The following is a 6,428-nucleotide window of genomic DNA, read 5'->3' as shown; positions in this document are numbered from 1 at the left end:
TGGGGTTAAAGCAACTCCGCGTTGACTGAACTAATTGTTATCAGCCTTTCTGAAACCGAATATTCCGAGTTGGACAGTTCGGGGTTACTCAACCCTGAGTATCGTTTTTCACTCTGAGTTTTCTAAACCGGCTTCCTGAAATAGGGCCCAGGTGTGGAGTGGAGCTTGTTGTTGGTGTGTGAAGAAACTGTAAGTTTGCTTTGTTTCCTCCTTTAACAGTTTGTCTTTAGGAACTTTACTGTTTGTTCAGCTCGTGTTTGATTTCTTCACACAACAAACTGTGTGTGTTTGTATTTCCGGTCTCTCCATTAAAGTCAGTGTGTAATTGTTACGGCTGTGGCCATGTGTGGCCTGTTTTCTGTCTGTGTTTTCTGTACTGTGCTTAAGACTTTTCCAGGTCCCTCCCCTAATGAGGAGTCGTGAGCGACTGATTGGACCATGGAGCGGTTGACTACCTTCAAAAGGCCGCTCTGACAGCTCCGAGAGGGGGAGAGAGAGAAAACCTCGCCGAGTGGGTCTGGGAGTTTGCAGACGGCAGTGGGGGCGGAAGCTGCTGGGGCCGTCCCGAAGCCTTCCAAGGGGCGGATGCCGTCGGGGGCGGAAGCTCCTTCTCCGTTCAGTCTCCTGAATTTGACCCGGCTGGCCAGGTTGGGGCGGGTCTGGTGACGGAGGATCTCAGGCTTGCCCTTCGCTTGAAGGAGGTGGAGCTGGCGGCTAAGGCTAAGGAAGTCGAGCTCATGCATCTCCGTATTCGAGCTATGGAGCTTGATCATTCCCGAGCGAGAGACGCTGCTCCCGTTCCTGTAAGTACATTCCCCGACCCTCCCACCATAGACCAGTTTAACGCTAGCAAGCAGATTGTTTTGGTGCCTCCTTTTAGGGAGGGAGAGGTTGACTCATATCGCAACCACTTTAAAATGGCCAAAGGATGTCTGGAGCCTGTTGCTGCAATGCAAATTAATAGGAAGAGCGCAGGAGGTCTGTGCGAGTCTTTCTATTGTTGACAGCTTGGATTATGAGGTTGTCAAATCCACTATTTTGCGGGCTTATGAACTAGTCCCGGAGGCGTATCGACAGAAGTTCCGTGCCTGTCGCAAGTTTGACAGTCAAACGTTTGTGGAATTTGCACGTGAGAAAACTGTCTTATTTGACAGCTAAAGGAGTTGATCCTGTTGGAAGAGTTCAAGACATGTCTCCCTGAAAACATTGTGGTGTACCTGAATGAGCAGAAGGTGGGGTTACTGTCTAAAGCCGCGGTCCTTGCCGACGAGTTTGTGTTAACTCATCGTGCTGCACTTTCGACAGAGCGCCGTGAGTACACTTCCTCACCTCGTCCTGTCAGAAGTTATAGGGTTTCCCCTAAGCGCCAGACACGTTCTGCTGCTATTCCTATGTCAGATCGCAAATGTTTTTACTGTCATGAAATCGGGCACCTTGTTGCTGCTTGCCCATCACTACAGCGCAGGGAACAGATGTGTTTCTTCAATCACCGCTCGTTTCGGGTTCGGTACCGGTTGGCGTGCGCGACCAGTTGCCAGTGCCCGGAGTTGCGATGATTCTGGGGAATGATTTGGCTAACGGAAAAGTGTTTTCTACTCCGAGAGTGGTTGAGATACCGGTGCCTGATATTTCATTATCTAACCCTGTCGCTGAGGAGCGTTCCTCCTCTGTTTTTCCTGCTTGCGTGGTAACCCGTGCGCATAGGCGCAAGTACGGTGACATGGATTTATCTGATTCTTTTCTCTGTGCTGGTGGTGGGCCGGAGTCTGAATCTGAATCCCGTGTTCCACTGACGGGCGACTCTGAGGCGATGCTGTCTGTTAGCCCATCAGTGACACCTCAACTGTCTTTGGAAATCAACAAAAAGGATTTGGTTTTGGCACAGCAGAGTGACCCGACTCTTGTGAGTTGTTTTTCCGCTGCCAACTCTAGCGACCAGTACCCTCGTGTTTATAGTGTCGAGGATGATGTGTTGATGCGTACTTGGTATCCGACTACAGCTGGTGATTTGGGTTGGAATGTGTTTAAACAGGTTCTGGTGCCTCAACAGTACCGACCCAAAGTTCTTAGTCTTGCCCATGACAGTTTTTCTGGACATTTAGGTATTAGGAAAACCTATCACCGCATTCTGCGTCATTTCTTTTGGCCAGGATTGAAGAATGACGTTGCTAAGTATTGTCGTTCTTGTCACACCTGTCAGATTAGTGGTAAGCCTAACCAAGTCATTCCACCCGCTCCCTTACACCCTATTCCAGTTTTGGGGGAACCTTTTGAACACATCCTCATCGACTGCGTTGGTCCACTCCCTAAAACAAAATCGGGTCACCAGTAACTCTTGACTCTAATGTGTGTTGCTACCCGTTTTCCCGAGGCAATTCCATTGCGCACCCTTAAGGTGAAACCAGTTGTTAAGGCATTGGTGAACTTCTTCTCTATTTTTGGTTTACCAAAAGCTGTTCAAACTGACCAAGGCTCTAATTTCATGTCTTTTTTTTTTTTTTTCTCCTGCCTGTCCCATTTGGTTCTTTAGCCATCAGAATTGTTGTCTGAAGACCAACAAGGATACCCAATGGATTTACTTTGCCAAATGGATCATCGTGGCATTGCCGTATTGGTCCATTTGGTCGATCTTTGTTTTTATTATTTATTATATTATATTTTCAGATGTTACAGACGGGACAGACATGAGTGAGAGATAGGAAAGGGAGAAAGAAAGAGGAAGGAAAGGAAAAACAGAAGGGGAGAGGGACAGTGAGAAAGGGGGGGAGAAAAAAAGTAAAAATCTCCTGGATCACCTGTTGAGAGAGGAATAGAACACAAGCAAAAAAGACAAAAACAAAACAAAACAAAGCAACATACTAAACACAACACCATCGCATTAATCTAGCTAAGTGTAAACAGCAGTAAATACTAAATATTCAATGTTGTTGTGCAGCACGCAGGACAGATGTGCTTCGAAGTAGCAGCCAAGAAAGGTGTAATTTGGGTCTACGAGCAGTGAACACCCGTGTGCATACCTGTGTGGATCAGCGCGCTTGTATTCCAAAGGTTTCTCCATGTAACGATCTGCTAGGGAGTGTGGGGGGGCCACAGCCCCGTCCTCCAGGGTGTGAAGCAGGTATGGAGGAGATCAAAACTCCAGACCTCCAGAGGCCCCCAGAACACAAGAGACCATGGAAGACCAACAGAGGGGCAGCCGCGCCACTGTTCCAGTAAGAGCTGAGGAGAGTCCCAGATGAGGGCTCACCCAGCAGCCGCGGAGCAGAAGCCAGGGGGAGTTGCAGTGACGCGCCCATGAGCTCCGCCGGCCGCCAGCTGTGCCTGAGTGACCGAGCCCCAGGCCGAGAGGCCGAGGGCACCCCACCTCCGAAGGGGCCCGAGCGAGCCCCAGGCTCCAGGCCCCGATAAGCGGCCGCCAAGGAGTGAGCCGGTGTGTACCTGGACGCCCACCCCCAGACACAAAGAACCACCAACGCACCGACACCTGAGGGAGTCCGCCACCGGCAGGGGAAGTGGTGGTGGGGGGAGATAGGCCTCCAAACCTTGGAGGGCCTGAGGTGTCCCCAGAGAGGTGGTGTCTGATACCCAACCTGACATATAGACACAGACATACAGGCACACACAGACACAAACTTCCATTCCCCCCCTCATGCTCTCATATGCACTCACTCCACACTCAACCAACGTGGAGACAGACATAAAGAGACGCTGTACACACGATCACACTCCCCAAACGTACTCTACAAACCGGGTCTAGGTACCCTTGCCCCTGGAGGGGGGAATTGCACCCAGACCCAGGTGGTGTTACCCTTTTCCCTGCGGTGGGGAGAGGCAGACCACCCCGACTCCGTAGCAGCAGGGAGGCCCCACACTCCAGACCGCAGTCGGACGGCCAACTCCTCCTAGCCCCCCCGCTCCAGCAGGCCGCAGAGAATGGGAGTGGGAGAAGACTCCAAACCTCCCTCCACCCGCTCATTGTAATGTTGATGCATGTGTGTTCTAAGGTGCAATTAAAACCCAGGAGGGCATGGAGCTACCTGCCAAGGAGCAGCAGGTAAGCGCATAGTCCCTCCTGATAGCCCTCAATATCTACGTGTATTTAAAATTGAGAGGTGGGCAACGACGCCAGGGGTGAGGTGTACACCCTGATGGTAATTTGGACTCCGTGATTGTGCCCACCCCCAAGATCCTATATGTATGTGTAATGAGAGTGTGAATAATGTGAATGTCTAAGTTGTGGGATAAAATCGAGGCAGAGGCAGCCAGAAGGGGACAGAGGGGGGGGTAGCCTCCTCTGCACCCTGGTGACATACCCCTACTCCAAGGCCCTGCATGTGTGGGTGGTTGTGGTGGAGCGGGAAGAGGGAGGCAGCTGGAGATGGGGAGGGAAGGAAGGGAGGGGCAAGTGACCCCTCCCTGGGGCCAGGTCCCCCGCTGACCCCAGTAGGCACTCCCATACTCCGCGACCCGCCAGGGAAAGGGGGCCCAGGCCCATCCAGACCGGGGCCCAGCGCAGCAGCTCCCCCCAGCCCCACAGAGCCCGGGACAGTCCACCCAACCCCACCACAGAGAAAACTGCACCCACCCCACCATCCATTCATCTTCCAGACTACATGAGACAATAGACGCCCAGGCTGAGATCTTCCTCCACCTCTCCTGTCTCTCCCCCTCTTGCAGAGAGTTCCTGAGGAGAGGAAAGCTCCTGCAAGGTGTGACAATCTCCCCCACCAGTTGAAGAGCCCCCCAGGCGGCTCGACGCACCGGCGGCACCCTGCGCCAGGGATGGGCCCCCATACACCCACCCGCCCACATCCCCAACAACACACAAACCAGGACCCAAGGCCCCGAGGCCCGGCCAGGGCCCCAGCCCAGAGACAGAGCGCCCCCAGAACCTCACGCCCATCCCGGACCCACCCAGGGGCAGACAGGCTACCAGGTCAGTAACCCACATCCGTCAGCACAGACCCTCCCCTAGCCCCGCTGCACGCAGCCACGAGGAAACAGTCACCCGAGAGCCAAAAGAGCCCCCATCCGGACATGACCGCTACCCCGGGTTGAGCCCCCCAAGGAAGATGCCTCCGGGGAACCCCCCGACGCCCTAAGCCTGTCCCTACCCCCACACCAATCACAACAGTGAAGGCGGGACCAAACTATGAGCCCCCCCACCCCCACTAGGTAATGGAGCTGATCAAAGGAGCCCAGAGCAATTGATCTGATGTGGTGGCAGAGGCTGTATCAAGACAAATGTAATCTAATAGATAATTTCTATATTGGTTAGAATTAAGATTGTTTTTATTTTTCCAGTTCATGAGGACAGTTTTCTTGGCTATGCATAGGGCAGTGAAAACCATATGGGCTATATTCTTTTCTGAAGTGACATTATCTAAGCTGCCCAGTAAACACACTAAGGGGGAAGTTGGAATGTTACATTTCAGACACTTTGATAAGTCTTCACATATCTCGCGCCAAAACTTCTGCACTGGTGGACAGAACCAAAGAGCGTGGATGTAATTGTCTGGTGTATTGCCTTGACAGTGTGAGCAGTTGTTGGAAGATGTAAAGCCCATCTTGAACATCCGATGACCTGTATAGTGCACTCTATGTAGTATTTTGTATTGTATTAATTGCAGACTGGGATTTTTAATCAATTTAAAGGTTCTTAAGCATACCTGAGAGCAGAAGTTTTGGTCTAAGCTGACTGATAAATCTGCTTCCCACTTTGCAATAGGAAGGGATATTGATTCATCTAATTTAGAAAATGTTCTGTATATTTTAGATAATAATTTGGGGAATTTAAGAGTAAGGAAATGTGCCGCACTTGGTGGTGTTTGTAATTCAACTTGACTGAGGTTAAATTTCTTTTTTACTATGGATTTAATTTGTTGATATTCTAAAAATCTTTTCTTGTTGATTCCATATTGTGCAACTAGTCTGTCAAATGGAATAAATTCTGTTCCCTCTAATATATGTTCTAAGTATTTAATTCCTTTACAACTCCATTCTGGGAAATTAATCATATTATTGTTTTGTAATATGTCAGGGTTATTCCAGATAGGTGTACGTTTGCATGGGATTAATGAAGACTCCGTTATTTTTAGAAACTCCCACCATGCTGTTAGAGAGAAGCTGATGTTGATACTTTTAAAGCATTCATGTCTTTTGATGTTTGAGCTAATAAATGGTAGGTCTGAAATCTCTAGATCCTTGCATAGTGCCTGTTCAACATCTAGCCAGGGCTCATCTAAGAAGGTATGTTTTGACCATTCTGAGATGAACTGAAGCCTGTTGGCTAAGAAGTATTGGTGAACATTAGGCAGATCTAATCCTCCTCTATCCTTGGTTCTTTGTAGCGTTTTTAAGCTGATACGGGGGGGGGGGGGGGGGTTATCTTTCCAAAGGAATTTGGAAATATATGAATCCAGAGATCT

At 50.1% G+C, this 6,428-nt stretch overlaps 1 pseudogene across 1 annotated transcript in view; it reads left to right on the top strand.

Annotated features, from left to right (window-relative positions):
- The first annotated feature begins 667 nt into the window (after window positions 1–667).
- LOC146573522 (protein NLRC3-like) overlaps window positions 668–6,428 on the top strand; it is a 48,624-nt pseudogene continuing 42,863 nt past the window's right edge. The window contains exon 1 of the transcript XR_014892548.1: window positions 668–803. The product of XR_014892548.1 is annotated as a protein NLRC3-like (transcript). The remainder of the gene's footprint in view (window positions 804–6,428) is intronic.

Source organism: Mchenga conophoros, linkage group LG5, assembly GCF_057382185.1.
Source record: "Mchenga conophoros isolate Kocher_MC1m ecotype Shallow Benthic linkage group LG5, M_conophoros_male_GT1.1, whole genome shotgun sequence".
In the NCBI taxonomy this organism is placed as follows: Eukaryota; Metazoa; Chordata; class Actinopteri; order Cichliformes; family Cichlidae; genus Mchenga; species Mchenga conophoros.
Note: the sequence above shows the minus strand (reverse complement) of the source record. Positions and strands in the feature narration are given on the sequence as shown.